The following is a 21,278-nucleotide window of genomic DNA, read 5'->3' as shown; positions in this document are numbered from 1 at the left end:
AATGCAGGGGACATAGGTTCAACCCTTCATCTGGGAATATTTCACATGCCACGGAGCAACTAAGCCCACATGCCACAACCACTGAGTCCATGCTCTGGAGCCCGTGAGCCACAACCAGTGAGGCCCTGTGCCACAATTCCCAAAGCCCTCACACCGCAGAGCCCATGCACTGCAACCAGAGCAGCCCTCGCTGTCTGCAACTAGAGAAAACCCCATGCAGCATTGAAGACCCAGCATCGCCAAAAATAAATAAATACAGCAGAGTGTGTAAACCCTAACTTGCAGAGTCTCACATTCTTCTATGTAGAGACTCACTTTAGGGGGGAGAGAGAAAATGGGAGCTTGGGATAGACACATGCACACTACTATATATAAAACAGCTAGCTAATGAGGACCCACTACTCTACAGCACAGGGAACTCTATTCAGGACTCTCTAACAGTAAGCTGTGTGCTCGGTTATGTATGACTCTTTGTGACCCCATGGACGGTAGCCCACCAGGCTCCTCTGTCCATGGGATTCTCCAGGCAAGAATACTGGAATGGGTTGCCATTTCCGTCTCCAGGGGATCTTCCCAACCCAGGGATCGAACTGTATCTCTTGTGTCTCCTGTCTTTAATGGGGAAAGACAACCCCAATCTTTAATATGGGGAAAGAATCTAAAAAACAGTAGATATACGTATAACTGACTCATTTTGCTGTACACCTGGCACAAACACTGTAAATCAACTGTACTCCTTAATAAAAAGACTCACTTTAAAATCTTACTCATTTTGCAAATAAAAACTTTTTAACTTTTCCCTCCTCCACCTGTGACAAACTTCAACAGTCAAGCCCAAATTTTAAAATATGTACTTAATATTAAGTTAATGATCACTTAATATACCTAAACAGTACCAAAACCCTACTTCTGAAACAAAGCTATATCAATACATCCATACACGATACCATGAATGAATTATTTGTGCCAAATAATAAGTTATCAAATCTTAATGTGACTGAGCTTTGAGATATAACTACCAGTTTATAGGATCATAGGGGATAGAGACTCAAACTGATTCCATGGAGATGCAATCAGTAAATTCCTATAGGTATGTGTATATTAAAACTTGTGCTTAGTTATTCAGTCATATCTGACTCTTTGTAACCCCATGGACTGTAGCTCACCAGGCTCCTCTGTCCTGGGGATCCTCCAGTCAAGAATACTGGAGAGGGTTGCCACGCCCTCCTCCAGGGGATCTTCCCAACCGAGGGATCGAACCCAGGTCTCCCATACTGCAGGCGAATTCTTTACCATCTAAGCCACCAGAGGAGCCCATATTAAACTTAAATAGTGAAACAGATCACCAGCCCAGGTTGGGTGCATGAGACAAGTGCTCGGGCCTGGTGCACTGGGAAGACCCAGAGGAATCGGGTGGAGAGGGAGGTGGGAGGGGGGATCGGGATGGGGAGTACATGTAACTCCATGGCTGATTCATGTCAATGTATGATAAAAACCACTACAATACTGTAAAGTAATTAGCCTCCAACTAATAAAAATAAATGGAAAAAAATGAAAAAAGAAAAAAAACCGTAAATATATGCTAAAAAGTAAACAATGAACTGAAGTTATTAAAATTTTATGGTGTGATTAACAGTATGGTATCTATGTTTCTAAAAAAGTACTTCTCTCTTAAGAGACACACGCTGAGTTATTTACAGTATTATGTCTCAAATTTGCTTTAAAATAATCCACTGGGAAGAAGCAAGAAGAATATAAATGAAACAAGACTGGACATGTGTTGCTAACCGGGTGATGGATTTACATGAGAATTCATTCTCCCAGTCTCTCTGTATGTATTTGTTTGAAATTTTTCACAATGAAAAGTTTTTAAAATCTATCAAGAAGGTAACAAATGCTATTACAGACTAAGAATCAAGTCTTTAATTCTAAGACTAGATTGCTAAGATGAGAAAAAGAGCAAGAAGCAGTATATTGTGTATTGTTAAGACTGTTACTCAAAACTTGGTCCAGGATCCTGTGATATTCTACAAACTGTAGTCTAGTACAAATTTACTAGTCCATAGAGAAAATGAGTAATTTTACTAGCAATCTTAAAGAATAATTTTATGATTGCTGAAAATAGTAGTAAAACATCTGAGCATGTGTTTGAGATGCAATGCTAAAACATTTGAAATACTTATCTTTTTACAACTCACAGGTATGGTTCATTAAAGAGAGAAAACATATCAAAATATGAACCAGCTTCTTTCACGCTAAACTTGGAGACTCTGAGTACCACATGTCAGAAAACCAAGAGACTTAAATTGCGAGTGACAAAAATCTGTCTTCTCAACTTTTCTTAAGAACCCAGGCAAAAATTCTCAACAAAACAGTAGCAAATCAAATCCACAATGTATAAAAAGAATTCTACATCAGAACTAAGTGGGGTTTATTCCAGATATACAAGCTTAGTTCAATGTTCAAAAATAAATACACATAACACATCCTATCAACAGGCTAAAAAAAAAATCACATGACCACATACATACATGCAGAAAAAGTACTTGACAAAACCCAACATGATTTTAAAAAATCAAACGGCAGATTTCAGGGGAACCTTCTCAATGCAATAAAGAGCATGTACAATAAATCTGCACATCAACTTTATACTTGATAGTGATAAACTAGAAACTTTTCAGCTAATACCCATATTAGGTCAAGGTCGTCCCCTCTCACCACTCCTTTTCAATGTCAAACTGGAAATTCCTGCGAGTACTGTAAAATAAGAAAAGAAAATAAAAAGGGTACAGATTGGGAAATAAGACATAAAATTATTTATATTCACAGATGACAGGATTGTCTACAAAGAAAATCCAAAAAAGAATCAACAAAACTACAGCTACTATAGGATTATAACAGGGTTGAAGGATAAAGGTTAAGTAAGTCAGTTGCTTTCCTATACACCAGCAATAAACAAATGGAATTTGAAATTCAAAACACATCACCATTTACATTAGCACCCTCAAAAACGGATTACTTAAAGTCAGAGAACTTAGTATTCTGACTTCTTGACTTACTATACAGCTACAGTGGGCTTCCCTGGTGGTTCAGAGACCTGGGTTCAATCTCTGGGTTGGGAAGATCCCCTGGAGAAGGGAATGGCAACCCACCCCAGTATTCTTGCCTAGAGAACTCCATGGACAGAGAAGCCTGGCAGGCTACAGTCCATGGGGTCACAGAGTTGGACACAACTAAACAACTTTCACTTTCATACAGTTACAGTAATCAAAACACTGGTACTGGTGAAATAGCTCAACGGAGTAGAATAAAGAACCCAGAAATTGACCCACACATATAGTCAACTGATATTTGGCTTGAATAAGGAAAGGCAATACAATGGAGAAAAAAATCTTTTCAAAAAATTGTGCTGAAACCACTGGACATCCACATGCAAAAACAAAAATAGCTCAGAGACCTCACATCCCTCACAAAAATTGCCTCAAAATGGATCATAGACCAAATGTTATATTGTTGTTGTTGTTCAGTTGCCCAGTCATATCTGACTCTTTGCAACCCCATGAATCGCAGTACGCCAGACCTCTCTATCCATCACTAACTGCCGGAGTCTACCCAAACCCATGTCCATTGAGTCGGTGATGCCGTCCGACCATCTCATCCTCTGTCGTCCCCTTCTCTTCCTGTCCTCAATCTTTCCCAGCATCAGGGTCTTTTCAAATAAGTCAGCTCTTCGCATCAGGTGGCCAAAGTATTGGAGCTTCAGCTTCAACATCAGTCCTTCCAATGAACACCCAGGACTGATCTCCTTTAGGATGGACCAGTTGGATCTCCTTGCAGTCCAAGGAACTCTCAAGAGTCTTCTCCAACACGACAGTTCAAAAGCATCAACTCTTCTGTGCTCAGCTTTCTTTATAGTCCAACTCTCATATCCATACATGACTACTGGAAAAACCATAGCTTTAACTATATAGACCTTTATCGGCAGAGTGATGTCTCTGCTTTTTAATACACCACTTAGGTTTGTTATAGCTATTCTTCCAAGGAGCAAGGATCTTTTAATTTCGGGGCTGCAGTCACCATCTGCAGTGATTTTGGGGCCCAGGAAAATGAAATCTAACACTTTCCACATTTTCCCCATCTATTTGCCATGAAGTGGTAGGACCAGATGCCATGATCTTAGTTTTTTGAATGCTGAGTTTTAAGCCAGCTTTTTCTCTCTCCTCTTTCACCTTCATCATGAGGCTTAGGTCCTCTTCACTAAATGCAGAGCTATAAAATTCCCAGAAGATAATATGAAAGGGAATCTAGATGACCTTGACTATGCCAATGACTTTTCAGATAAAACCCAAAGACTCAACCCATGAATGATATACTTGATAAACTGGATTTATTAAAATTGAAAATTTCTGTTCTACAAAAGACATGGTCAAGAGAATGACAAGATAAGCCAAAAAATAGCAAAAAAATATTTGCAAAAGACATATCTGATAAAGACTGTTATCTAAACTATAAAGAGCTCTTGAAACTCAATAATCATAAAACACCCTAATTAAAACAAGGGCAAAGACCTGAACAAACACTTCATCAAAGAAGATATACAGATGGCAAACAAGCATATGAAAAGATAGTCAACATTATATCTCATTAGAGAATTGCAAATTAAGACTGCAACAAGATACGACTACACAGCTCTTAGAATGACCAAAATTTAGAACACTAACAACAAATGCTAGAAAGGATACAGAGCAACAAGAACTCTCATCCATTGCTGACTGAATGCAAAGTGATACAACCAAGTTAGTAAGAGTTTGGCAATTTCTTTCCTTGTAGTTCAGTCGGTAAAGAAAAGGGAAGTATTAATTTTTCTCTTTTATGCTCTTTTCCTTTCCACTCCATGGTTGCCTAAGTCACTTACCCTTCCTTAAGTCCTTACCCCCCCCCCCAAAAAAAAGGAAGAAAAGAAAAAGAATCCACCTGCATTGCAAGAGACGGGGTTTCAATCCCTGGGTTGGGAAGATCCCCTGGAGAAGGAAATGTCAACCCACTCCAGTATTTTTGCCTGGAAAATCCCATGGACAGAGGACCCCGGTGGGCTACAGTTCATGGGGCTCCAAGGATCAGACCCAACTTAGCGACTAAACCACCACCAGTGTTTCATTGTTGTTTAGTCACCAAGTTGTGTCTGACCCTCTGCAACCCACTGGACTATAGTCCAATAGACTGCTCTATCTGATTTCCCAGGGAAGAACACTGGAGTGGGTGGCCATATCCTTCTCCAGGGGAGCTTCCCGACCCGGGGAATGAACCCACATCTTCTGCACTGGCACACAGGTTATTTACCATTGAGTCACCAGGGAAACCCCTATTCTTGCCACATTGCTGTTGTTCAGTCGCTAAGTCATCTCCAACTCTTTGCAACCCCATGGACTACAGCAAGCCAGGCTCTCCTGTCCTTCACTATCTCCCAGAGTTTGCTCAAACTCATGTCCACTGAGGCAATGATGCCATCCTATCTTCTCGTCCTTTGTCACCCCCTTCTTCTGCCCTCAGTCTTGCCCAGCATCGGGGTCTTTTCTAACAAGTGGGCTCTCTTACCATATGACTGAGCAATTATGCATCTTGGAATTTGTTCCAAGGAGTTGAAATTATATGTCCATACAAAAACCTGCACATGGATGTTTATAGCAGCTTTATTCATAACTGCCAAAACTTGCAACCAACCAAAGTTCAGAAGGTGAATGGATAAACTAGTACATCCAGACAAGAAAATATTTAGCACTAAAGAAAAAAGAACTAACAAGCCATGAAAAAGCATGGAGGAACCTTAAAGGCATATTACTAAGTGAAAGAAGACAGTCTGAAATGGCTATATTCTGTTTGACTCCAAGTACATAATATTCTGGAAAAGGCAAAACTATGTAGATTTTAAAAAAAAGATGAGAGGTTGGTGAGAGGGAGGGATGAACAGGCAGAACACAGAGGATTTTTAGGGCAACGAAACTATTCTGTATGACACTACAATGGTGGATATATATACATGTATATATATACATTTGTCAAAACCCATAAAATGTACACACCAAAAGTGAACCTTAATGTAAGCTATGTACTCTGATTGGTAATTATGCATCACAGTAGACTCATCAACATAACAAATGCACCACTCAGGTGAAGGATGCTGACAGGAAAAGAGGTTATGCATGTGTAGAGTGAGGAGTATAAAAACTACTTTCTGCTCAACTCTGTAGTGAACATAAATTGCTCTAAAAAATAAAGATTGTTTTAAAAATCTACTTCTTAACAATGTTTTTAGTCACGAATATCCAGGAAACATTTTCTTAAAAAAAAAACCAGTCCTCAGAATGACAGGGAGTTTTAAAAACTATGTAACTTTTGGTGTGAACCTATTTCACACCTGTGGTTCAGAGTCCACCTTGCAATGCAGGCGCCACAGGTTGGATCCCGAGTCTGGAAAGAGACCACATACCTCAGAGCAACTGGGCCCATGTGCCCCCCAACTCTCAGCCCACGAGCCCTAGAGATCCATCCACAGCAAGGGAAGCCAGCAGAATGAGAAACCTGCACACAGCAACCCGAGAGCAGCCCTCGCAAAGCAACCAAGACCCAGTGCAGCCAAAGATAAATAAATAAAATTGTAATAAATAAATAATGAAATCTGAAATACATTCACACCCAACATTTTAAATTTTAAAAAGATACTGAAATTAGCATGAAGGGCTCCTACCTGCTAAATGTGAATCAACTCAAGCATCCACATAAAAATAGGAAAAGACTTTTGAAGTACTGACTAAAAGAAAACTCCATAAGTCTCCAAACTAACAAATAAATAATGGAGAAGAAAAGTTCTTCCTTACAACAGAAATCAAATAAATGCAAAATGACTAAACTGGATTAAAAATTCACCATTTGGCAATCTTCCCACTAGAATCAAAACACGATCACAAGTGAACATTAAAACTAGTGGGTGAAAATTTGAGAATTAACAGGATATTTAAATAGTCTCCAAGTATTTCCCCAAAATCATAACTGGTTATGTTACAAAGCCAGCAGACACCCTAACCAAATCATCAAAGTTAACCACACCAGGAAAAACATCATTTGCCTTTTGTTATATTGTACTAAGAACAAAACTGTGTGGTATTCTTGCCAAAAAGTACATCCTCTGACTACAATCATGAGAAAACATCAGAAATACCGTATGAAGCGACTTTGTACAAAATTGCGTGAGTGTGCTAAGTCACTTCAGTCGTGTCCAATTCTTTGTGACCCTGTGGACTATAGTCCGTCAAGCTCCTCTGTCCACAGGATTCTCCAGGCAAGGATACTAGAATGGGTTACCATGCCCTCCTCCATGGGATCTTCCTGACCCAAGGATCAAACATCCGCATCTCTTATGTCTCCGGCATTGGCAGGCGGGTTCTTTACCACTAGTGCCACTTCGGAAGCCCTAACTACAAAATTACTAGTTCTATATTCTTCAAAACGTATCGTGAAAAACAAGGACTTTATTGTTCCAATTAAAGGAGTTTATAAAAAACAAGGCAACAGACTGCAACACATGATCTCAGATTTTCTTTTGTCTTTATAAAGAACATTAACAGAACAATTGGCAACATTTAAGTAAGACTTATAGAATCTTATTCTTAAGAATTAATCACACAATGTTAATTTCCTGACTTTGATACCTCTATTGTGGTTACATAGGAGAAAGACTTTTTTTTTTTTAGAAAATATACACTGAAATATTTACAGATTAAAGGATACCAAGCCTGCAATTTACTTTCAAACAGTTCTGGTGGGAAAATATACTTGTATTTATATATGTCCATGTGCATGCATCCTACTCTTTGTGAGCCCAGGGACTGTAGCGTACCAGGCTCCTCTGTCCATGGGATTTTCCAGGCAAGAACACTGGAGTGGGTGCCATTTCCCCCTCCAGGGAGTCCTCCTGATCAGTGACCAAACTTACACCTCTTGGCTCCTGCACCGGCAAGCAGAGTCTTTACCACTGAGCCACCTGGGACGTCCACGAAACAGGTACACAGCAGTCCTCTTATATGAGAGCCAATGTGGCCTCCTATATCCCAAATACTCTCAAGAATTGTCAGCTCTTTCTACCGCTTCCACCAAGTCTTAGTTCATTATTTCTCTCAACTATTCTATTATTTTAACTGGTCTTCCTACCTTCATACTTCACATCTCCACCAAAGTAATCTGTTCAAAAAAAATTTGGTGTTGCTATTCAGCAACTTTAAAAATGTCAACATCCTACTAAGTTAAAAGTCTTAAAAAGAACATAAAAGATCCTTCCAAACACAAACATGTGTGCGTCAAAAATATCCTCAAGTATTTTCCTTCAGTGATTTACTGCCTTTCACCAAAGCATTATTAAGGGAAAATGTACTGTACTTTACTTTGGGAAGATGAGTTCCATCTCTCAATATTTCACATAGAGAAGAATGTACTGCACTTCTTAGATGTGTGTTCATGTCCCTCTCCACCTGTTACTGAGTCGGGGATCTTGCCAAATCCTTAAGACCCAAGGCTCTTCACCTGAAAAAATTATGATGCCTTATCTGCCTTTACTTGGGGGCTAATACCAATAATCTCAAGATCTACATTCTATAAATAATATGAACAAATGTCAGTTTGAAATAACACACTTTCGATTTTACATGAAGCTTCAGGTCACAGAACACTTATATTATTTCTCTTCATCTTCAGAACCCTCGGGTACTCTCCAAACCCTCAGGTACAGAATCCCTCTGAGGTACAAATATCTTCATTTTAATGACAAGAAATCTGTGGCTTCAGGAAAGGTAAAATGAACTACTCCACGGTTACGAAACTTCAGGAAGTAAAGCCCAAATTCTGACTCCTATTTTCCCTAACTAACACACCACAGCCTTCCAGGGTTACAAAAACATTTTCCCAGAACAAAACATAACTATTAGATTACAAGACGGACTGACTGTATAGTCACTGTGTCTGGCCACCACAAGGCATTGGTACTAGCTCCAAACAAGTCCCCAGATCTGAGTTTTTCTCCAGATTACCCTATCATGCCCCTCTTCCAAGCCACCACCAACTCTCACATGGATTACTACATAACCTCCCCACTAATCTTGTTGCTTCTATTCTAACCACCATCCTCGCATAGAAGCCAGATGGATCCCTTAGAAACGTAAACCAGGTTACCACACAAGGTCTTAAACCCTACTCACTAAGAATAAAATTAAAATTTCCCAGTCTTTCTTGCAAATCTTTACATAAAAGTAGATTTCGTTCTGTTCCTTTTACAAGCAAGCTCAGTCTTGCCATAAGAGTTTTCTAGGAGCAGAAGAAATTCCTCCACCTAGAATTCTCTCTCCCTAGATTTTCACACAGCCAGCTCTTGTCATCAAAAACTAGATTTAAATATCACCTACTCAAAAATCTTCCCTCACCACACTGATGTCATTCTCTACCACATTATCCTACTTTCATTATATTACTGGCAGAGCGCTCATCACCACCTGGCTTTGGTTGGGGTATCTGGTTGTTTGCTTCTGTTTTTTCCTTGTTTGCTCTCTCTCTTTACTAGAATGTAAATAAAGATTTTAAACTTAATACAACAAACAGCCTCATCATATCCCCTCCCCACACAGCAGCAACCCTTCCTTCTTCCTACCTGTAAAGACGATCTACACTGAAGAGGATCATTTCTCCTTTCTATTTTCCAGCTCCTCAACAATACTAGTTCTAAGGGAGAATGAGGAGTAGGGACTGGAGCAGAGTAAGGCACTCACATTCAGGTGTTATGAGCGATACTCCAACCTCAACCACGTGCTTAAGTCACACTATACCCTGTGCTAGCCCTTATATGTGACATGTAATTGTCACGTCTCCACCCCTTCACTATATATGGGTGCTTCTGCACACAACGTTCTCCCATCCCACTTGCGTTCTTACCTGCTTGTGTGTGTGTGTGTAGACGTGTATATATACATATACACATACATACATATACACACACACCTAGAAATCTGTTACTCCTTCTTCAAAGCCTAGCTTAACTGTTTCCACTCCTGTACAACCCTTCTTGATCCAATCATAATCTTGTGCTAAACTAATTTAGTCATTTCTTTACCACTTCACAGTACTTTGTTTAGTGGATTAAGGTTTGTTTACAACGACAAAAAAAAAAAACCTCATTTTTATGTCTCTATAAACAGAGTTTGCTATAAAACAGCCACTCACTGATCGTTTAGTCAACAAAAAGCAATTCAATATTCTACTGGTATCAAAGGGTAGTATTTCAAACAAAGATTAGTCAAAAGTTCTGCAAATTGTTATCATTCCCAAGTTTAAAAACAAACTTTAGTGTCATTAAATACCAAAAAATGAAGTTAATTACCCACCCCAATCAGAAAAGGATTTAAAAGTGACTTGTTAAAAGTTACAGAAATGATGTCTCGCCCGCAGAACTCCACTGCACAAGGATACTGCTGCAATCCTCACGAGAACTCCGTTTCTCTATCTGCAACGTCAGGATGATTTCTTCAGACACCCAGGGAATGCTGTCTTGCAATAATCAATTTTAGTTGAGAAAAATTATGTTACTAAAGCTAACTGAATTTCAGCAAATGATGCTGGGACTACTAGACAGCCATCTGCAGAAAGAGTAAAGTTGGATCTCTTATCTCATACTATATACAAAACTCAAAATTATCAAACAGCTAAATGTAAGAGCAAAAACTGTAAAATCTGTATAAGAAATGCAAATCTTCTTGACCTTGGATTAGACAATGGCTTCTTAGAGATAACACCAAAAGCATAAATGACAAAAGAAAACAGATAAACTGGACATCAAAATTAAAATCTTTATACTTCACAGAACGCCACCAAGAAAGTGAAGAGATAATAATGGAGTAAGAGAAAGTATTTGCAAACCACTTGCAAATCATCTGACTTCTATCCAGAATATATAAAGAACTCTCACAACCCAACAATAAAAAGACAAATAATCCAATTGAAAAGCGGGCAAAGGACTGGAATAAACATTTCTCTAAAGCTACACAAATGACCAATAAGCACGTAAAAACATACTCAATACCATCAGCCATTAGAGAAATGTAAGTAAAAACTAGGAGACGCCACTTTACTCAGATGGCTCTAATAAAAAAGACAGCAAGTACTGAACGAGGGGACGCAACGGAGGCAGTGACCCGCGGTAACCAGCGTGAGCTAGCCCGCCAGAAGAATATGAAAAAGCAGAGCGACTCGGTTAAGGGAAAGCGCAGAGATGACGGGCTTTCTGCTGCGCCCGGAAGCAGAGGGACTCGGAGATCATGCAGCAGCAGAAGAAAAAGGCAAACGAGGAGGAGGAGGAACCCAAGTGGCTTTGTGGCTTCGTGTCCAACCCTCTCGCCCTTCGCCCGTGTGCCTGGAGTCAGCCCCACCATGCCCGCGGGTCTCTCCTGTGGGCTCACGGTCCGGCTCCGAAGGCACACCCTTCGCCCCGAGTCTGCGAGGGTCCCGTCTGTGCTTCCCGCCCCTCAGGTAGCCTCTCTCCCACTGCTGCCCAACGTTTTTTATTCCTGTGGGGCTCACCCCAAAGTATTAAAAGTAGCTTTGTTAAAAAAAAAAAAAAGACAAGTGTTAATGAGCATGCAGAGAAATGGAATCCTCATAATGCACTGCTGGAAGAGAACAGTCACAAAGTCCCTCAAAGGTTAAGCACTGAGTCACCATATAACCCAGCAATTCCACTCCTAGGGTTAGGGTTAGGGTTAGAAAAATGAAAACTTATGTCCACACAAAAGCTTGTACACAATGTTCATAGCAGCATTATTTCATAAAAGCCAGAACATAGAAAAAACCTAAATGTTCCTCAGATAGATAAATATAAACAAAATGTGATATATATACCCATATATGGAATATTCATTATTCAGCCGTAAAAAGGAATGAAGTACTAATATATGATACAAGATGGATAAACATTAAAACATCAAGCTAAGTGAACAAAGCCAGACAAAAAAGGTCAGACACAGAAAGTTTCAAAAAGCAAAACCTGAATTTACACACACTGACAACTAGTTACATAGCATTTATATTATATTAGGTTTTATAAGTAATCTAGAGATGACTTAAAGTGTATAGAAGGATGTGCATAAACCTACGGACCTAGAGAAACCTAAAATACTTGGTTATTTCATATAAGGGAACTGGGTACCCCTGGATTTTGATATTCGAGGGGGATCCTGGAACAAATCCCCCATGAATACTGAGGGACAACCATATTGTATGATTCCTTCATGGCAAATAAATGGGCAGAAAATGGAAACAGTGACAGACTTTATTTTCTTGGGCTTCAAAATCACTGGAGATAGTGACTGCAGCCATGAAATTAAAAGACTCTTGCTCCTCGGAAGAAAAGCCATGACAAACCTAGACAGCATATTAAAAATCAAAGACATCACTTTGCCAACAAAGGTCCGTATAGTCAAAGCTATGATTTTTCCAGTAGTCATTTATGATGGGAGAGTTGGCCCATAAAAAGGTTGAGCATCAAAGATTAATGCTTTTGAACTGAGGTGTTGGAGAAGACTCTTGAGAGCCCCCTTGGACATCAAGGAGATCAAATCAGTCAATCCTAAAGGAAATCAACCCTGAATATTCACTGGAAGGACTGATGCTAATATTCCAATACTTTGGCCACCTGATACAACCGACTCGTTGGAAAAGACTGATGCTGGGAAAGACTGAGGGTAAGAAGAGAAGGGAACAACAGTGGATGAGACGGTCAGATGGCATCATCGACTCAATGCACATGAGTTTGAACAAACTCTGACGGGGACACCAGGCATGCTTCAAGTCCACGGGGTTCCAAAGAGTTGGACACGACTGAGTGAACTACCACCAATTTATATAGAACAGGCAAACCCACAGAGAAAGTAGATTTCCAGTTGCCAGGAATTGGAGAAAAGGAAGATAACTGCAAATGCATACAGGGTCTCTTTGGAGGGTGAGAAAAATGTTCTGAATAGTGGTGATGGTTATATAACTTTGTGAATACACTAAAAACTAATGAATACTTTAAAAGGGTGAATTTTACATTATATGAACTAAACTTCAATTTAAGCTGTTTAAGATTTTTTAAATTTGGACCATTGTTGAAGTCTTTATTGAGTTTGTTACAACACTGTCTGCTTTATGTTTTCGTTTTTTTGCCACAAGGCATGTGGGATCTTATAGTTCCCTGACCAGGGATCGAACCTGGACCCCATGCATTGGAAAGCTAAGTCTTAATCTCTGGACCGCCAGGGAATACCCTAAGCTGATATTTTTTAAAATTAAGAAACACCTGGAGATGTGCAACTAATTTCCAACAATGCTTTTATCCATTTCAATAGTTTTTACTCATGTAAATTCAATCCACATAAAAATCTGCCAAACAGTACAAAAGAAAAACCCAAGATTGCATTGTGTTGCTTGAGAGGGAGTGAGGCAGTCTGCCTTCAATAAATTAACCATAAAAATAAAGGAAATCAGTGTTTGTTTTCATTACTAAAAAGTTCAATTCATTAGACACCTGAAAAATTATTAATTTTATGTTCAATTTACCTAACCAAGTCCATTTTAAAATTCAAACTAATGACTCTTGTCAAACCAAAATACCAGAGAGCAAAAAAGGCTTACTGATCCAGTACTTCTGAAAGTACTGATGTAATTCTATGAAAGTCCCTTTTACAAATGGAAGTAGCCTAAGTAAAAATGCTTAGTGTTTCTGGAAAGTTAACAGACTAATTTTAGCTTCAATTATGCTAAAAAGGTTTCTGAAGCTTAAAAAAATTTTTTATGTCAACTACTTTCTAAAAACCAATCAATTTTAAGGGGAAAAAAAGTATTTTGATGAACTGGAGGAAGAGCACAAGTTTCCATATAGATGCAGTGGATAAATCAAGATGATTTACTGCTAGGAGACTCTGTATCCACAAACCATCAGGCCTCCCACTCACACACACAACACAACAGGAACATACACACCTATTTTCCAACTGCATCAGCAACCACCCATGTACCCCATAATTACACATATTATTCTTGGTAAACAAAACTACTATGGACCAGTTTGTTGGTGTTTCTCTTCCAACAGTGTTGACAGGTAGCAGTGAATCACACTCTCCTGAGCCTCACCTGCCTCATGATCAGTGACACATCAGCCAACAGCTGAGGTGAAAGATGCACACTGATACTACAGATGAACTTCCCCTCCCAGGATGCTAAATGCTACCTATCGACTTCCCTGGTGGCTCAGCGGTAAAGACCCCGCCTGCAATGCAGCTGACATAGGTTCAATCCCTGGACTGGGAAGATCTTCTGGAGAAGGAAATGGCAACCCACTCCAGTATTCTTGCCTGAGAAATCTCATGGGCAGAGAAGGCTGGTAGGCTACAGTCCATGGGGTCACAAAAAGTCAGACTCGACTTAGCAACTAAACATCAACAACAATACAGATATGCAACGACTAACCCTTAGTGTCACTGGTGCCAAATTCAAACCCAAGTTAACTGGCCCAGACTCAAAGATGAAATAAATCACAGGCTTTTTTTTATTTGAATAACACAACGATCATTATCAAAATGTTAAGCATCCTCTATAGAAAGAATTATGCTGATAATGTTGCTTAGTCTCTAAACTGTGTCCGACTTTGTGTGACCTCATGGACTGTAGCCCACCAGGCTCCTCTGTCCATGGGATTCTCCAGGCAAGAGTACTGAAGTGGGTTGCCATTTCCTTCTCCAGGGGATCGACCCAACCCAGGGATCGAACCAGCGTCTCCTGATTGGCAGGAGGGTTTTTTTTTTTTTCCTTCAAAACCACCAAGCCACTTAGATATAAGCATACTAGCCAAAAAAAAAATTTTTAGAGATTGTCGTAAGTTTCCAATGAACTGCAGCACGCCAGACTTACCTTGCGTGCTGCAGTCCATGGGGTCGCAAAGAGTCGAACACAACTGAGTGACTGAATGGATAGTTTCCAGTATTTTGCCTCATAAATCAAAATTCCAGCAACTCCAATACTTAGAGAAGTACAGACTTCATATTTTAGAACATCTCTAAAACCAAAAACACTGTCAGACCATGTATCCATATTTTCAGAGCGTAATATATGGTGCACAGATGTAGGGCTTAGGGTTCATACCCAATTCTCAAAGATCTTAAAAATCTAATTGGGAAGTAGAATAAAAAGATAAACTGAAATCCAGGCCAGCATATTCTAAGGAGGAGAAAAAAAAAGACGAGGAAAACAGTCTCACGCAGCAGAGGTGAGAACAGACCTCTTGGGGTTGAAGTAGTCAAAAAGGCTTCTCAAGGCCAGAATAAAGGGAATATCCATGAACACAAGAAGAGTGTTTCAAACAGTAACAAAGGCACAAAGAAAGGCCAAGAGGAGGGATTTCAAAGGAACAACAAACAAGTTAGTTTGGCTGGAACTAAAGATTCACAAAGGGAAGAAATAAGAGTTAAGACTGAAGAATGGATCAGGGCCAGATTATAGAGAAACCTGAAAACCACACAGAGGAGTTAAAACCTTACTTTGCATGTAACAGGGAGTTTCTGTAAGTTTTTATGTTGTGATGTGAGAAGGTGAGTGTTAACATGTGCAAGGTATTATTTACTCAAAGCTTTAGTGAAGCACAAATATTCCAGGTGAAACACATCACCAGGAGAAGCATGTATTCAAAGTCCAGGTACAAGAGCTTATTTTGGGGGAAGGAGGGGAGTGAGCAGCAGTGCGCAAATAATGACACTGACCCAAGTTAAACAAAAAGCTACAGAGGTCTACCTTTGCCATTCCCATTTGTTTCAAGTTTCCACCTATTATAAAAGCAAGGTAAGTATAAAAGCACAGGGAACAGCTCTCACTGTATCAATTACACACAGGAGGAAACTTACCTCAAATACCCTACAGCTGGGTCCTGAGTTCCAAACCTAAGCTGCCCCTCAGACTTGAAATGTAATATGCCAAAACCTTTATCAGCATACAGAACCAAATCAAGGCCACAAGCTTTAAAATACACTACCATGAAAGAGTTCACCACACTAACCCAAGCACATTTTAAAAGTAAATAAATGGGTGTCTCAATGCTCCCAAGCATTAATAAAAGGGGTTGAAACAACAACAGAAATAAAATTTCCTCATGACATTCAAATAGGATCCTCCCCAAAGATTAAAATATGCCATTACTGTCCTCTTAGTGCCACTAACAGCCCTATTTAAAAAAAAAAATGTTATGAAATTTTAGCATAAGAAGGTGACTGCATATCTTGTCAAGAGCTAAAAATCAAACAGGGAAGTAGGGTTCTAAATTTCTTTATAACTGCCTCATTTAATTAATACTCATAACCAGGAGTAGAGATCTAGCTTTATTTTTCACAAACGTAGTTTAGATGACTTTCCTAAGGCCCCTGGCACAAGCCAAGATCAAAATTCCTCATGGTTTCCCCTGGCTTATGGTTTGAACACTGAGTCATCCATGCTTGATCAAAACATGGGTACCCTTGAGGTCGCACAAGTGATAAAGTCAACTAAAAAAAGAGACCTCAGATAGAAAAAAACCACTCATTATATAACGTTTCCAAGAGGGAAAGATTTCTCTTCAACTGGATTCCTAAAACATTTTTGTACATTAAATTTATTGACAACAACATAACATCATAAGGGGAACACACAGACCACTATACTTAGGTGGAAAGGGACGGCGTTTCACCTGATACAAGTCTACGGAGTTACGGAATCAATTGACAAATACCGAATTCTCTGCCAGAAGAGTTTCCAAACACCAGGGTTATCTGAAAGATAAATGGGGTCGGCTCAAACTTCCAGGCTGAACCTCAACTGCTGGCCCCTCAAGCTTAACATGCAAGTATTCATTACGGTCCTTTTGTCTGTGGAATGACCCCACACACCAAGCCACAGCCGAGGGAATAACAAGGTAAGTGTGCACGGAACCATCGTTTATTGCGAGCTAGAGGGCCAGACAATCTTTGCACTAGTTCCACCTTCTCCATCGCAACCACCACCCCCCGCCCCTCAGCCCACCCCTGTCGGCCCCCACCTTTATTTTGTGAGAAAAAGGGAAACAACGGGAGGCCATCGCGGGAGGCGGAGAGGAAGCCGCCGGGGGGGGGGAGGGGGGGTGCTGAAATACAAGTTTGGGGGGACCCGCACCAACTTGTGGCGACGGACCCAAGTATTGAGGGCCCTATTGCAGAGACCAGCCCGTAGGTGGCAGGAAAAGAAGTTGGGGGTGGGGGTGGAGAATGAGTTGGGGGGGGGGGAATCTGGCGGAAGACAAGCAGCAGGGCAGGCAGCGCGTCCAGCCGCGGCGGATCGATGGTCGGTAAACAAGTCGGGAGGACCCACACCCTCTCACAGCCCCGGGTCTGTCCCCTCACTAGGAAAGCCCAAGATGGAAGCGCGGCGAGGCCAGCCCGTGCTCCCCTCCCCTCTCCTCGCCGGCGACGCTGCCCCCGAGGGTGGGGTGGGGGGAGATGCAGGGGGGGCGGCCCGGGAGACCCAGCGGCCAGGGTGCTGTGAGGGAGCGAGGGACCGGCCAGGCCGCGCGGCGGGGCCGCCAGGGGCCTGAGGCAGGGCGCCCTCCCCGGGGGCCCCGGTTACCTGGCGGCGGCTCCTCCTCCAGCTCCTGCTCCTCCTCCCAGTCCGACGCTCGGCGCCCGGCAGCCGCGGCGGCGGCGGCGGCGGCGGCGACTCCCCCCAAGGCAGCCCGCGGCGACGAGCCGAGCCCGGCCCCTCTCCGCCTCCCACCGCGCCTCCGCCCGCCCCGCTGCTGCCGCCTCCGCCCTCTCCCCACAGTCAGGACATGGTCTCCACGGGCCCGCGCGCGGCTCCCGCTGCCGGAGGCGGGGGCAGAGGGGCGGAGAGCAGGCGCGGAGGCGGGGGGACGCCGAGGGGAGGGGGGAGTGAGGAGGGGGGGCGGCCTCGGACGCAGCGGGCTCCTAATGGCGGCGGTGAGAGGCCCCGGAGCCAAATAAACCCCGCGGGTAGCCGCACAACGTCAAGGCTGGACCCCGCAGCTCGTCGCTCTGTCATTGGCCCCGAGGACGCCAGCGGCGCAGCCAATGGGCGGCCGCCTCTTTCCAGGGGCGGGAGGCGGGCGGTGAAGAGCTGACGTCACGCAGGCGCCGGACTCGATTGTGAGGCAGCGACGCGCACCAACCCCCCCAAGCCCCGCCCACTTTGCGGTGGCCGCCCGCCTCGGGGCTGCGGAAACTCGGCGACGTGAGGGGGACGCACAGAGGGGACCGTGCGGGATACGGAGACGCAGACGGGGCGACCGGGAGGGGATCTCCTGGCTGCTTAACTCCTCCTGTCGCCTCTGTGCTCTGACGCGTCAGTAGTCTTAAGTCAACCCCCAGGTCTCTCCAAGTGAACTTCTTAGTAACAATTATGCCATCACTTTTTATTAACACAGTTTCAGATTCTTGATATATAAATGTTTAGGTTGAGGTAATTTAATTTATGTAGCTACTTTTTACCACGTCCATTTTTATTCCTGCTACTGACTAAAAAAATGTCACAATCTGAAAGGATAGAGTTGTTTTATTTGGTGGGAATGTTTAGCACTCCGAGCCTAGGAGAGATCGTCTTAGTTCAGTCATCTGTTCAGTCGCTCAGCCGTGTCAGACTCTTCGCGACCCCATGGACTGAAGCATGCCAGGCCTCCCTGTCCATCTCCATCTCCCGGAGTTTACTCAAACTCATGTCCATTTACTTGGTGATGCCATCCAACCATCTCATCCTCTGTCATCCCCTTCTCCTCCTGCCTTCAATCTTTACCAGCATCAGGGTCTTTTCCAATGAGTCAGCTCTTCGCATCAGGTAGCCAAAGCATTGGAGTTTCAGCTTCAACATCAGTCCTTCCAATGAACATTCAGGACTGATTTCCTTTAGGATGGAATAGTTTAATCTCCTTACAGTCCAAGGGACTCTCAAGAGTCTTCTCCAACACCACAGTTCAAAAGCATCAATTTTTCAACACTCAGTTTTCTTTATGGTTCAACTCTTACATCCATACATGACTACTGGAAAAACCATAGCTTTGACTGGACGGACCTTTGTTGCCAAAGTAATGTCTCTGCTTTTTAGTATGCTGTCTAGGTTGGTCATAACTTTTCTTCTCAGTAACTCTGAAAAAAGTGCTCCAAGGAGGCAGGGAGGAAGTCAGGCTATATACGAGTTTGCAGCAAAGGGAGCAGGCAGTCTGAACATCAAAGATCAAGTACCAAGTTAAGGAATTTAGCATTCTATGTACAAGAAATGCCAGCCCCTGGGCTCCCTGACTTCATTCCTTTCTTGTGTACCTCAGCTGTTTGGGGCCCATCCTGTTTCCTTGTTCACCTTAGGGAGTGGCAGGTGGCGGCTGCTTGCATTCCCCCAGCTCCTCAGCAGTCACAGTGGCGGTGGCAGCAGCTGCTGGATCTCAGTTTTGGGAGCCCTCTTTCACGTTTGGAAGCCAGAAAAGCTGATGGCTGTGATAATTCTTCCTGATTAACATGGCAGGGGATATTTTCATTTCACCCTGCCTTCCAGGCAGCTATCCATGTATATTTGTGTATGTGTAAATTTATAGTGTATGTATCACTCAGGTACATACATATATACATGATGAGAAGGCATGGAGTTATATGACAATTATGTCTCAAAATTAATTTTTAAAAAAAGCCATAGAGAGTTTGCTTCTTGCTCTCTTCTACTTCCTAGCTCTAGTTTGGGGAAAACCTAATTTTCTAATGGCTGCCTTTTCTGTAAGTTGTAAGGAACCCAAGTTCTAAAGAGAATATGTTATATGGTGATGTTTTGTATATTTCTTTCTATCTTTCTTTCTCTTTTTTTTACTGTTGTTGTTGTTCAGTCACTAAGTTGTGTCCGATTCCGTAACCCCACCCACTGCAGCTCACCAGGCTTCCCTGTCCTTCACTATCTCCTGGAGTTGGCTCAAACTCATTTCCATTGAGTCGGTGATGTCATCCAACCATCTCATTCTCTGTCTCCCCCTTCTCCCCCTGACCTCAATCTCTCCCAGAATAAGGGTCTTTTCCAGTGAGGCGGCTCTTCTCGTCAGGTGGCCAGAGTATTGGAGATTCAGTTTCAGCATCAGTCCTTCCAATGAATGTTCAGAGTTGATTTCCTTTAGGACTGACTGACTTGATCTCCTTGATGTACAACGGACTCTCAAGAGTATTATCCAGCACCACAGTTCGAAAGCATCAATTCTTTGGTGCTCAGTCTTCTTTATGGTCCAACTCTCTCATCCATACAGGAATACTGGAAAAACCATAGCTTTGACTATACGGATCTTTATCGGCAAAGTGATGTCTCTGCTTTTGTAATACACCATCTAGATTTGTCATAGCTTTTCCTCTTTTACTGTAAATGTAGTCAAATAGCCTAAGTCATTTAGTCATTTACTAAAACCCCATGAGTATATCATATTTTTCTGGCTGGAAAAGTGAAAGTCTCTCAGTCGTGTCCACCTCTTTGCGATCCCATGGACTATACAGTCCATGGAATTCTCCAGGCCAGAATACCGGAGTGGGTAGCCTTTCCCTTCTCCAGGGGATCTTCCCAACCCAGGGATCGAACCCAGGTCTCCCACATTTGCTTTTTTCAATGAGACTTCACCTTATACTTTTCGTACTTCAAATTGTATTTCAAGAATTTGAATGACCATAAAAACACAGCAAGTCTTTAAAAGTTGTAAACCTCTTTAAAAGTTACCAGTTGGGGAAATATAGCACTGTCAAAGCATTTAATAACAGCATTTCTGTTGGAGTCCTCAGCTTCAATAGAAAGAATTTATTAGAGTTTAAATGGATTTTTAAAACTTGAATGGAAACCTCATTTAGTAAGGTTAGATATTCTCAATCTCTCTTTGGAGAAATATGCAAAGGTTGCATGTGCAACTTCTCTATGGCCACTGAAGAGAAACACCTTATATAACTGCTTCTCATCAACTGCCTCTTACCTAATCATTGGTATGTTATATAAACCATTCCTGTGATATAGAGATTTTCAATAACCACTATCTTCTCAAAGCAACATTTTTGCTCAATTACTGATCCATAAATTGAGCTTAAACTCCAAGTCATTTTTCTATGAAACTTAACACACATTCTCCAACATATATTGAACATAATTGAAGTTAATATTAAACCACTGTATTATAAAAGAACACACAGTTCCAC

The 21,278-nt window shown here is 41.8% G+C and overlaps 1 protein-coding gene across 3 annotated transcripts in view; it reads right to left on the bottom strand.

Moving 5' to 3' along the window:
- ZRANB1 (zinc finger RANBP2-type containing 1) overlaps window positions 1–18,010 on the bottom strand; it is a 72,826-nt gene extending 54,816 nt beyond the window's left edge. For 2 of the 3 annotated variants that reach the window (XM_065923509.1, XM_065923510.1), the window contains exon 1: window positions 17,692–18,010. The gene's annotated coding sequence lies outside the window, so the exon portion shown is untranslated. Of the gene's footprint in view, window positions 1–2,688; window positions 2,708–17,691 lie in introns of those variants that run through there. The other variant, XM_065923511.1, reaches the window with a different exon arrangement.
- Between the last annotated feature and the right edge of the window lie 3,268 nt (window positions 18,011–21,278).

The sequence above is a fragment of the Muntiacus reevesi genome, chromosome 2 (genome assembly GCF_963930625.1).
Source record: "Muntiacus reevesi chromosome 2, mMunRee1.1, whole genome shotgun sequence".
In the NCBI taxonomy this organism is placed as follows: Eukaryota; Metazoa; Chordata; class Mammalia; order Artiodactyla; family Cervidae; genus Muntiacus; species Muntiacus reevesi.
This window is presented reverse-complemented; position numbering and strand designations above follow the sequence as displayed.